The sequence below is a fragment of the Rhipicephalus microplus genome, chromosome 6 (genome assembly GCF_043290135.1).
Source record: "Rhipicephalus microplus isolate Deutch F79 chromosome 6, USDA_Rmic, whole genome shotgun sequence".
NCBI lineage: Eukaryota > Metazoa > Arthropoda > Arachnida > Ixodida > Ixodidae > Rhipicephalus > Rhipicephalus microplus.
This window is the reverse complement of record NC_134705.1, coordinates 149442675-149454729: the sequence shown is the minus strand read 5'-3', so window position 1 is coordinate 149454729 and position 12055 is coordinate 149442675. Positions and strand designations below refer to the sequence as shown.

At 41.3% G+C, this 12055-nt stretch overlaps 1 protein-coding gene across 3 annotated transcripts in view; it reads right to left on the bottom strand.

Annotated features, from left to right (window-relative positions):
* The window catches only part of LOC119186531 (uncharacterized), a 37529-nt gene extending 28075 nt beyond the window's left edge, over positions 1–9454 (bottom strand). The window contains exons 1-3 of one of the 3 annotated variants that reach the window (XM_075865548.1): positions 9409–9454; positions 4086–4169; positions 2526–2627 (exon numbers count right to left, since the gene is read on the bottom strand). The gene's annotated coding sequence lies outside the window, so the exon portion shown is untranslated. Of the gene's footprint in view, positions 1–2525; positions 2628–4085; positions 4170–4749; positions 4815–8888; positions 8960–9408 lie in introns of those variants that run through there. The other 2 variants (XM_075865546.1, XM_075865549.1) reach the window with 2 other exon arrangements.
* Between the last annotated feature and the right edge of the window lie 2601 nt (positions 9455–12055).

Here is a 12055-nt window from a genome sequence, read left to right as displayed (position 1 = left end):
ATCAGAGCTAATGAAATCTCAACATTTGCACATTTGCTGCGGCCTTCGTGTTTGCACAGCATGACGCTGATATTACACTCCTTCATTTGAAAAGACTCTTTATTATTTGCACACTTTTCCTCAGGCATTTAAAGCTAGAAGGTCTGTTCTTTATGTACAAGAACGTGTCTTCGTGTTTGAACGTGTACGAAATTGTCGTCGAGTTATGGCAGCCAGGCTAAATGAAGTTACCGTTAAAAATGTGTAACTGTGTTTGATGTGTTTTGTATAAATAATCTCTATCAAACTGATTTTGAGGTACATGATATAAGTATTATCTACGCATCAGTCGCAGAAAGTCAACACATCTGAAAAAAAGCTCAGCTTCTTTATTAAAGACTGTAAGTAAACTTTTTTAAAAAGTCATCCCCTATCACACCAGTTGAAGAGAGTTAAGTGAAGCCGCCGCTAATATGAGCCGGTCGAAGCACTTTTCCTATTGAACTAAAATGATATAGTGAATATGATCACAGCTTGCCTGGGCATTTGTTGCTGCTAAACATCTGAAATATAAAGCAACAACATTATACATGTTTTTGTAATAAAACCTAAATAGGTTCTGACAACCTTAAAACAAGTTCAAATGTGCTAGCTGTTATCCACCATCATGAAACTATTGCTCTAAATATTTAAATAACGCTAGCGTAATGGAATTTGTAGTCTTGTACTTGCAGTCTGATACCTGTACGCGAGAGGTTTATTGTTTCTTAATCAAAAAGTTGAAACAGCCCTCATGAAGTTCCACTCTATTTTAACAATTTCAAAATGGTTCCTGTCTCTAAAGTTGCGTAGTGGTGCAGAACATAAGCTTCTTAACAACAATAAAAAAAGCTTAACACGCCCGCTATAACAAGAATACGCCTTTGGAATTATAATGACAGAAAACTATCAAAAAAAGCATGAAAAGAAAGAGAGGAAAAACGACATTCTATCGTAAAGGGCAGAGAGCTTGTGTGCGAAATTGCATATGTTTTTTTTATAATAGGATGCATTTCATTGAGCTAAGTAACCGAGGCACTAAACCATATTTAGAAATTTAAAGACAGAAAAGACCTTTTTTTTTTCAAGGCTAGTTGCGCAGTCGTCATCGCCCCCTTACGAGACAAGGCGCAATAGTATCCACGCTGCTGTCCATCTTTTCATCCGTCTATTTATCCCGAGCATGGGATACACCTTCTAGAGCTATTTTAAAACGAGGTATTGTTCAGAACTCCTTCTTGAAAAATAACAATTCGTCACTGCCATAAAATATTGTTGACATAAAATACTGCTTCCTTCAAACTCATTTATTTTCTGTATGACAAACACATGAGAAAACAATGCTTAATTGCAAAGAAGACTGGGTTAGCGAGAATTGTGTATGTTGTGCCGGCGAACTCCTTCGGGTGGGCTGCTTCCTCTCGGGCATTCTGCATTATTCTGTGAACACATGTACATATTCCGGAATTGTTTGAATCCTCTAATAAGAACAATATCTGCAGCAGGACCTGTTTTTTGCAGTTCATAGGTGCAATTTTACATAGCATGTCTTTTATTTTTGTACGGATGGCCTATTGTTCTGCTTTTTCGTCCCATCTTTCTTCATGTATCTGCGTGCAGTGCTTCATTGCCCCGATCTTATTCGCATGCCGCTATAAATACCCATTGTTGATACCGCCCAAGTTTATTAGGATAAGTTGCCACAGGAAAACCATTTGTTTATCCAGTGCTGCATTTTGTCTGCTTTTGCGTGATTTATTTTTCATTTCTTGGGCTGAGGATACCAATTGACTCGCGTCTAGAATCCACCCAGTTCGATAATTCCAATCATGTTCGTTGTGCGCTTATGTTGCAATATAAATGTTCTGCATTGCTGGAAAAGTACCATGACCTTGACAGGAAATGTTGACTCTCAAGCTAAGGGCATTGAGTTTGCTGGAAGAGCGCTAATTTCAGCCGCGTGAACGGTGCGGTCATTGATATTTAGGGAGCTCTGCAGAATACGCTATAGTGCCTCGGCCACTGCTCCGGACAATACTTTAGGCGAACTCGCGCTAGCGTTCCGAATTTAATGCTTCCTAAAAGGAACAGCTGTCTACTTTTCTAATAGGGGTTAGACAGAACTTTTTTTTACATTTCTGGGGTAACCCAAATGGCCCGAAAGTTAGTCTATCACAGACACACCGAGCTTATGTGCGTTACATCATGCAACTTCACCAGTCTACTTGCACCTAATAATATCACACTCATCTCCTGCGTACGGGCCCTTATCTTAAGAATTCAGTTCTCTTTCTTAATCACTTTTGTTTGTTGTTAAAAGTTTGGTGTTCTTGTATTTGTCTTATATGCTCAATAAAAGCAGTGCAAAAAGTGACACTTAACTAAACTGGACATGTATCAAGTAGTGCAAGCACAGCTGGCGAAATAATTATGAAATTTGTGGCTAACCTTGCAGCAGCGCATGGCTCAATATGAAATTATTATCAGTCACATGCAGGGAAACTTACCGCACCGGCAACTACAACCGTTGATGTCACTGCGGCATCTACGGAAATAGCCTTCTGGACATTGGTTGGCTCGGAGATCATCGCAGGGGTTGGAAGTTTTCGCTGTGCGAAATGAGTGAATACAAAATCAATAAGTGGTATTTTATCAAAGGCTGAAGCTGTAAGTGTGACTTCTTAAAGAAACGACAACTCGAAGTAAAGCTATCTGGTATACACTTGTCATGCCGCCTATAGACGTACAGTGTCGATTTTAGCTTCTAGCGCACTCAAGTGGGAAGGATAGCAACCACAGACTCTATTCCCGTCATCTAGTGGCGAGAGAAACAACTGGTCATTGGCGATATGGGACCAGCGGCAAGATTTCAACCTCCTCCCCCTTCAAAGCGATCACGCCCGGCCTCTTGCCTATTCACCTTGAAGGTGAGGTGGTTGCTATCTGGCCACTGGTTTTGTATCACCAATGACCAGTTGCTTTGCTTGCCACTAGATGACGGGTATAAAGGATGTGGTTGTTATTGCTCCCACTTGAACGCGCTACAAGCAGCCGCTGGAGTGCGTGGGCCACGCGTTCACGTGTTCTCGTTCATAAAATTTGACATTGTACATGGCAATGCAGTACTGATCATTATTATTTTGTGGTCTTTTGGCAGAAAACTAGAACGTGACAATCCACTTACGTAACTTAGCTATATTGATAATCAGAAAATCAGCTTTTAGAACATACAAGCTGCTGGAAATGCAAAAAATAACAGCTCTGTAATTAATTCCACACATTATGAATGTGCTCTCAAATTCAAGCAAGTGATAGCGACTTTAACCACTTCTTATGGTCATTTATATTAAATTTTTTATGTCCCGTTGGTACACCTAATTAAATACGCCATTCCCATTGAACGCCATGTATACAACGTGAGCAATTGTTTTCTTGTGTTGGAAAAAATTTTATTATCATTATTTCATCTATACAGCGTTATAACTGAACGCATACGTAAACGTTATTTCGGGTTTTATTGGTTTCAGGCCTCAGAAGTTCACGTTGAAAGTCTTTATGGGAAAAGGTGTAGTGCTCTATCCCATCTCCTTGCCACTCTTCCCGCATACACCATGATTGCTTAATTAAGCTGTGTCTGATGTGCATCAGTGATGGCAACAATGTTATGGCCCTTAATCTGTAGTACTTCACAATCTTTTAACGGGGATGTTTTCATTAGACACTGAAGTACTGTGTGGGTCTATTTTCTCGGCACGATTCATCACGAGAAAGTTATGTTTAGCTGATAAAGAAGAATAATCAATGGGCATACAAACCTCAAACTAAGAATTCAAATACACACATGCATTGTATATTTGTTGAGCATAAAAGCTTGACACGCGTACTTCCTTGTGAATGACATGTTTTTACCAACGTTACTTGAATATGCGTCCACGAATAAGACAAATAGCAGCTGCGTACACAGGCAGGGGTTCCTGCTCAAATAAACTGTATTCTGTATAATGCAAAGGATAACAATACAATATACAAGTTTTTTGGAAACGATTTAGCTAAAGGTCTCTGCTTACCACATGTACAAGAGCAAGTTCCTTCCAATTCGAAGCAGGAAAATTTCTGTCCTTCAGGGCAGGGTGTAGAGCAGTCATTTGTACCTGTAATTGCAAAAGACAAGGCTACGTCACTTACGTCACTGCTTCAAATTTAAAAGCAGCCGTCTCTCTATGTTTAACCTAGAGGGAGGGTGTTATGTACAGGCAATGGGTCGAGTTGCATTTTGCATTAAAAAAAAAGAGGTGAAGGTTTGTCTCTAAGCCTCCGACTAACGTTGCGTAGCCTCTGCTAAATTTCTCACGACCGCGTTAGGGAAAAGCAACTGCATATATATGTACTATAACTATAGGCGCGGGTCACAGCTAAGTTGGTCCAACGTTGAAAAAACGAACAAAAAGGCTAAGTACATCTAAAATAGTTTTACTCATTGCATAGTACCCACAATATTGTACGCATTCACGTGCAGCTTTTTTTTTCTTATAAGCAAATGGTAATTTACCGAGAATTTTATAGCTCAATTTCAGATAGAGAATGGCACACTTACATGTTGACTATAAATTTTAAACCATCGCAAATACCTTGGGAAAAAATTGTTCATACTATAATAATGGCTTTAGAGATAACAAAAAAAGAAAAGCCCACAAAACTCGTAAAGGCCGAAATTAATGTTCGCTCACTTACCGCTTCTCGAGTGCTAGAGAGCCAACTTTGCAGGATATGAGGCTTCTTTCACTTATAGCGGCTTTGTGCAGGATATCCTAACGTAGGATGGCTTTGACAGACTTCGTTATCTGATTGGCTGTCACACCAGCGTCGGCATCTGTTGACGCAACAATGCTGCTTTATCCAGCACTGATCAAAGCTTGAACCTTCGACCCACTCCTATCTACAAAGTGAACTCCCCTGCTTCCCTCCCCGCCTTCTTTCCGGTTGTCTCGGACACCGGAGTGCACAGCGCTTATCGGTACATTTTTCAGCTGCGACCACGATTAGGTGTGATTATCAGGGGAGGTATTCTTGGTGTGCATATCCAATGGCCATGTCGATTTCCGGTGAACCGAAAACAGTTATTCAAAGAGCAGGCTAGTCATGACGCCGTTATGCCCTTGACTACGTCGACGCCCCAAACATTCACATCAAATTCACCGCTACACAATGTACAAAACCAGCAAAAGTGCCTGGAACCGTACAGTTTCCTACACTCTGTAGCAGACATAATTTGTTGGGATCCTTCAGTCGGCATGGTAATATTGAGAAGTGTACTGCCATGATTTGCCTTAGCGCTTGCGGTCTTCTAAAGCACTTGTGGCTTTATGTAATGTTGCGTTTTGGTTTAGTTTCAAATAAAAGAATGAATCAGGACCATTATGAACATACTGAGCCGATTTGAACTGGTGAGTCTAAAAGAGCTGAATTCGGAAAGGAAAACTGCTTAACATTCGTTAGACTTCGTATTTGCAGAAAGCGACCCCAGGCAACACAATTGAGCCTTATTCTAGCCGAAAAAACGAAGCGTAGACAAATCCTGGTAATTCCCATTAATTCCCATGCTGGCTGAAGCGCCATTCATTGGAGCTCGCATAGACACTGTGGCTGGAGTTCCATCTAGTGTATATATTCTATGCTACAAACGACCGCACCACCAGCGCACCGAAAGGGAAGCCAAGACAGGGTATAGACATTTGGGGTGCTGTGATTGGTGGCCTGCATTACGTCGTGATTTATAAGAGAAAGAGGGAAACAAAGAGAGCCTTTATTGAAGGAAAGGGGTTTGTGTCAATTGGCTCAGCTAGGCCCGCAAGCCCCATCTAGCAGTGATGGCTGTTCTTAGTCCAAAACGCTACATGAAACTGCCCCTCTGCGCGCCCTGTTAATCAAACTTATCTGATCGCCAATCTTATCATTAGCATAGAACACATCCTACCGCTCGACACTCGCTTGTTCAATGACGGACGGGCCACGATTGATCCGGCGGATTCTCGTAGTGTGTATATGTGAGGGTTTCTCAGAGGACAGCGAGCAGCACGCAGAGTTCTCTATTCAGCACACCTCATTTAGAGAATTCACGTTTGGACATTTGCCGATCTGTTTTCAGCGCTAGCTAACAGCCAGCTCCCTCATCTGAAGGCTTCTTGTGCTGGAGGGAGTAGAACTTACTTGCCAATATAGAGTTACCAATTTAAGTGCTAGCAGGAAGAGTGGCCGAATTTTGTTTTATACGCTAGAGACCCGCGTTCTCACTGGGTATACACATGGTTTTTCTTCTTGTTTATTTATTACTTTTGAATTGATCTTCTTTTCTTTCGTTTCCTAATATGAACACAAGGGTGTGCATTGCTGTGCCTTGAAAATTAAGACGTGATATGAAAAAAATACAAGAATTAAGTTTGACCAGGAACGTAAATAATTTTAACCCATGACACAGCATTCAAAACAAAAAAAGAAAGCAAGTATGTTCTGTGGGATTTTTAGTGAATACAAGGCTCAGACGCACACATTGAGCAAATTCAGAAACGTCTTGTGAAGTCGTTACGGATATGAGATGTGTGTGCACACACTCGTTGGCTGTATTTCTTCTGCAGGGGGCTGGGTGTTATGTTCTTTTTGCTTTGAAGAACAATGGAATTTGTGCGCAAGCCTTCTTGGCGCGGTTACGTTTTGAGCTAGAGTTCTTGAATTTCATCTAAAAACACGCGGGCGTGCAGCGCCACATCAACTAAGAAATATCGGATGTCACAGTTCACTTCTGTTAAACTCCTTATCAAGGCGCCTTGTATTTTCGGTCGAGGCCAAATTTCTTTTATTTGCCTTGATAATTCGTGTTACTTCTTGGGCAATGTTTAAACACTGAAGCAGGAAATGTAATCTGTAGCTGTGACTCGAACCGAAGTAGTTTCTGTGGCAAGCTAGCACACTACCTCTCCAGCATTTCAGTGCAATTGTGCGACGCTCCTAAGCGACTATATATTGCCGGCTAGAGATCGCGGTACCACATCTGCCTTGACCCTTTTTCACTTCATCTTTAAAACCTCATTCGAAGCTTTTCCATGGTGCTAGCACTCTCTTCTATCAGCGTTGAAAGGAGCACAGACAAAATGTAAGAAAAACATGAACTTGACTAGTCCGAAATTGTTTCCATCCTTCACAGCTTGAATGGGCAATGCTTTCCATCCTTCACAGTTTCATTAGGTAGGTGACCGCAATAAACCTTCCTCGAGGGCTAACTTTATCCTAAAATCAGAGTTTATGCGTAGCCTCAGAAATCAGCGTGGACAAAAGCGGATCTCGAAAGGCTCTGTCTATTGCGCTGAAGCGCATTCTGTCCATCTCATTGGTGTCGCAATCTTCGCGATGACAAAATCATGTAGGAGTAAGAACAGTTATCAGAGGCGTGCTTGCCGCCAAGCACCAGCCTTTAAGCGGTGGTGGAAATGAACAATGCTTTAGATAGACGAATCGATAATTGTTACCTTGTTCTATGCAGCGGTAAACTAATGAAAATAAGTCTATCAAGTTCCGTTTGGAAACACCTGAGTAGATATACGTAGCTGTATTGTTTGTATTTTTTTGAGGCTTTACTTTATACTTGGCAAACATTAGCCAAATACTATTGAGAACCAATAAATGACCGATAAAGGAGTTACTCGGCATGGTTTAGACAGTACAATTTCAGATGATAGAATATATAATTGCTAATTAGGCATGATAAAGTGCACACGAGCTGTATGCGACGCGTCATGCAGTTGATCAAATATGCCGAAAGATCGTCGTTTGTTTTCCATGGATAGCTGAGACTCGCTGTGTGCAGTAGTATGAGCCCTAAGGCCTAAACCTTGACCGCCAGATTTTGCTCGCCATGCTAAATGAATGAAAAGCATGGCTCAACAGGCCCAGCCTGCTTTCGGCGTAGAGTTGGGGCCTAAATTATCTGTTGTTATTCTTTTAGAGACAGAAGAACGCATTTGAAAAAAGTAAGATGTTTTCGTGTCTCATCCACCGAGCTACTCGATTTGTGCGCTTGTTTCGGCATAGGTAGGATATTGTATGACATATTCAATCATTATTGGGCGCATTACAACTCAAAGCTATTTGCTTGGCACGGTGAAACAATGACTGAGACAAAGAACCAAAAAAAGTGCAGCCCTTTCGTGATGGCAAAAACGGATAAACATATTCAGCCGATATTGTTTGTAACTCCACGTGCCTATCGGCGCACATTATCAAAAAGACTTTTATGTATTTCGTGAATTGAGAATGTTCATTCTTTAACAAGGAATAGAACAAGCATAACCACGCAATCCTATGCAAGAAAACCAGCGTGAAAAAAAAAAGATGATATATGGCGCTGAAATTCACAAGTTTTAGTTCTCAAAGAAAGAAACAATACAGCGTCTTATTTCAGAGCAATCGAGTGTTCAATTATTATTAGGAGAAAATCCTTGTTTTAAACACACACGTTTGTTTGAATGAGAATATATTCTGAGAAATGTAATAGGCTATATTCACAAAGACAACACACATTTGTGAGTAAATTATACAAGTGTAATTTGTAGTTTTTATGGTAGCGAAAACTACAGTGCTCCTCGGCGCACAACGATCAGTTGTTCGTGAAAGTCTGCACTCCTCTGTTCTAAATAGTTAATCAAACGTAATGTCCCGCTTTGCGATGTTTCTACTTCTGGTCCCTTAAAAGTATAATTTTATGGCGCAACATACTGCCATTCACAGACATGATATGTTGATATATACGTCTTGGTTTAGTCTGCATAGGTCTGTCTTTGGTTGCTATCCCAATGTGTCCTTGACATTCAAGCACTTGCCTGAGGTTGTGGGGATAAGGAGTCCGAGGAGAAAGAAGCTGTAAGCAAGCATAGCCGCCTTCATGACTATCTGCAAATATAGTACTAATATTAGAGGAACCCAAATTGGTGTGGTCACTTTTGTGCAACGCAAATACTTGATATTATTGAAAGGCCTCGCACAGAAATTGTTAAGCCAGCAAGCGTTCATGCAAATTGGTATTTCTGGACTATAATAATTCTCTCTTTAGCTAACTTTGAGCGTTCGTTTTAGGGGACATAAGAAATGTACCACTAGTGAACCGATAACTTGTATGTTGAGGTGTCAAGCTCAAATGCAACTGCGACCTTTCAAGGTACGCTTAAGTTTCTAGCCACACCATACGAAAAGTGATGTGTACAAGACCCGTAATCAAATATTAATCAAAAATACGTAGGCTTGCTGGTATTGAGTATTACGTCAATTAGGTAAAGAACACCCTGACAAGTTGTCTACAGGACACAGTGACACTCTAGAGTAGATTTAAAACGTTGTACTTGCCGCTTTTCGGCTGCCGATGACCGCTGCTGTCCTGTATGATTTTCTGCCAGTACTGACACACTTCTGTGCCTCTTCTCATATATTTATTCACTTTTCATGGCCCCTGTATCGCCATATCTTTTTGATTTTCAAAAATGGCTAGCATCCAAGTAATCAGAACGGAGGTTTGATTGCTTCTTATCTATTTGCAATTAATACTTGGCTGTGCAAGAGGTTGGCTGCCGGTGCGTCTGAACGTGTCTGATATGATTCAGCTTACCGTTCCCTCACAAAGCCCATTTTGCTGTTCCTTCATTGCTAACTTGCAAACACTCATCATGTGCTGTAGAATTGACCTGACCCTATAATCCTCTCTTTTACAGTGGGGAAGCCTACGGATTTATAAGCATTAGTGTTTTTACTGTATCTTGCAGATTTGTACCCGTCTTATAAAGGCAACGCTAGAGTGGTCGTATCCAACTACACAATTCATTTGAGTGGTCTATTCAACTGCGCTGTAAGAGTCATATGCATTTTACGAGTGAAGAAGAAGTGCATTCTTCCGAGTGTTCTGTTTATAACCAAAAATAAATAAAAGTGTCACTTTTTACGGAACAACAAAAAAATGAAGCTAATAATAACAACGATATATAATGTTTGACATACGAAAACCATGATTTCATAATTGGAGACGCCGTAGTTGAGGCCTCCAGAAATGTACACCACCTGGGTTGTTTAACGTGCACCTAAATCTGAGTACACGGGCAGGAAGGCATTACCGTTCTACGTTACCTACAAAAAGGTAACGCGTTACCGTCACTATTAACGAACAAAGCCAACACACGTAACTTGTGCTGTTACTCCAGGGTCAGTGATTTCGATGCTCAGAGCACCCTTGCTGCAGGAACCGTAATAAATAAATGAACTCTATATTGACATTCAAAATAAAGTATCCAACATAAACAACAATTTTAGCTTTATTACTAATGTGATAATTTCAGCGGTTGACTACACATTTTTTTGCGGTATTCTTTTATGAATGGAAGCTGTTCTTCGGTTCATGTTGCTTGTATTTCTGGCGTTCAGCGTTGTTCAACATTTCGTTGATGTTTCGAGGTGTTCAGTCACTAGCTGCTGTACTTGTTTTTGCCTCTCTGTCTGTTATTGCAAATACAGTTTGTCTTTTTTTACATGCTCACGCCTTCAGCTCCCAAGTGGCAGCAAGTGTTGTTGTTTTTTTCATTAAAAATGTGTGCTTTTGTTCTCATGTACACAAAAGTATACATCTTTATTAGTTTATCAACTAAAACGACGCATGTACAATATATAATATTGCATCGACCACAGCGATGGTTTTCTAGCTCTCATGACAGCGGACGGTGGGCTTCGTCAACAAGATAATTCCCAAGACCAAGAATGTGCACTTTAACTCAATAAACAATTGTATCGGGCCAGTTGGTAAGGATCCATCTTGCTAGGAAGCGCAGCCACTATTACAAAGAACACACAACACAAGCGCTTGTGTTGTGTGTTCCTTGTAATAGGGGCTGCGCTTCCTAGCAAGAAGGTGCACTTTAAAGTCGCCGAAGAGTATAAACGGTTTGTTATAATAATATTATCTAGAGTTTCACATGCCCAAACCACGATTGACTATGAGAGACGCCGGCTGTAGTGAAACCCGCAATGTTCCGGTAAGCAGCAAAGCACTGTAGCAACTTACAACCAGCGGCGCATTAAGATGTGTGTGTATCTAGGTGTTTGATATATTTCTATCACAACTATGGCTGGTATTGGTCTATTCTTAAACATTTTTTGAATCCCACATGCACGAACGTTCCCGCAACGGATGCGGATGACAACAATGTTACGCATTTAGGAGCTTCGCTCCTATTTGATTGATATGCTTGATATGTGGGATTTAACGTCCCGAAACCACCATATGGTTATGAGAGACGCCGTAGTGGAGGGCTCCGGAAATTTGGACCACCTGGGGTTCTTTAACGTGCACCAACATCTGAGCACACGGACCTACAACATTACCGCCTTATTGGAAATGCGGCCGCCGCAGTCGGGATTCGAGTCCACGACCTGCGGATCAGCAGTCGAGTACCTTAGCCACTACACTACCGCGGCGGGGCGAGCTTCGCCCCTAACAGAGCATTCAGTAAGAAAACACTTAAATTTAACAAGTCTCTCTTAGCATATGAGCGTGTCCCAGGTGCTTGGGGACGATGCAGGGAGTGCGTATTTAAATTAACAGATGCTTTAGACAGGTGGACGCGTGAAACTGATCCTGAGGGCGGACACGACCACAGAATCAGAGTTAATGAACAGCCTTCGAGATTACAGCGGCCCAAAGCAGGTCTCTGGTTGCTGGGATAATAGCTTTGTCACGCATATACGCCCCTTTTCGATTTGTGTAATGTTGTGAAAGCTCCAAGACGTCAAATTGACATTGCGGTATAACAACCGAAAATATGTATCGCACACGTTCATCACACTCGAAGGCCAAGTGTTATGAGCACGTGAATGTCGCGTGACTGTGACTAACTTTTTTTTTCTGGTCAGTTGAGAGTCTCCCCTCCAATATCTTGAACAACTAAGGCGACATACAGGGGAGCGATCTCAGTTGCGGGAAGAACAGCGCCATGTCCTGGTATACTGGTAC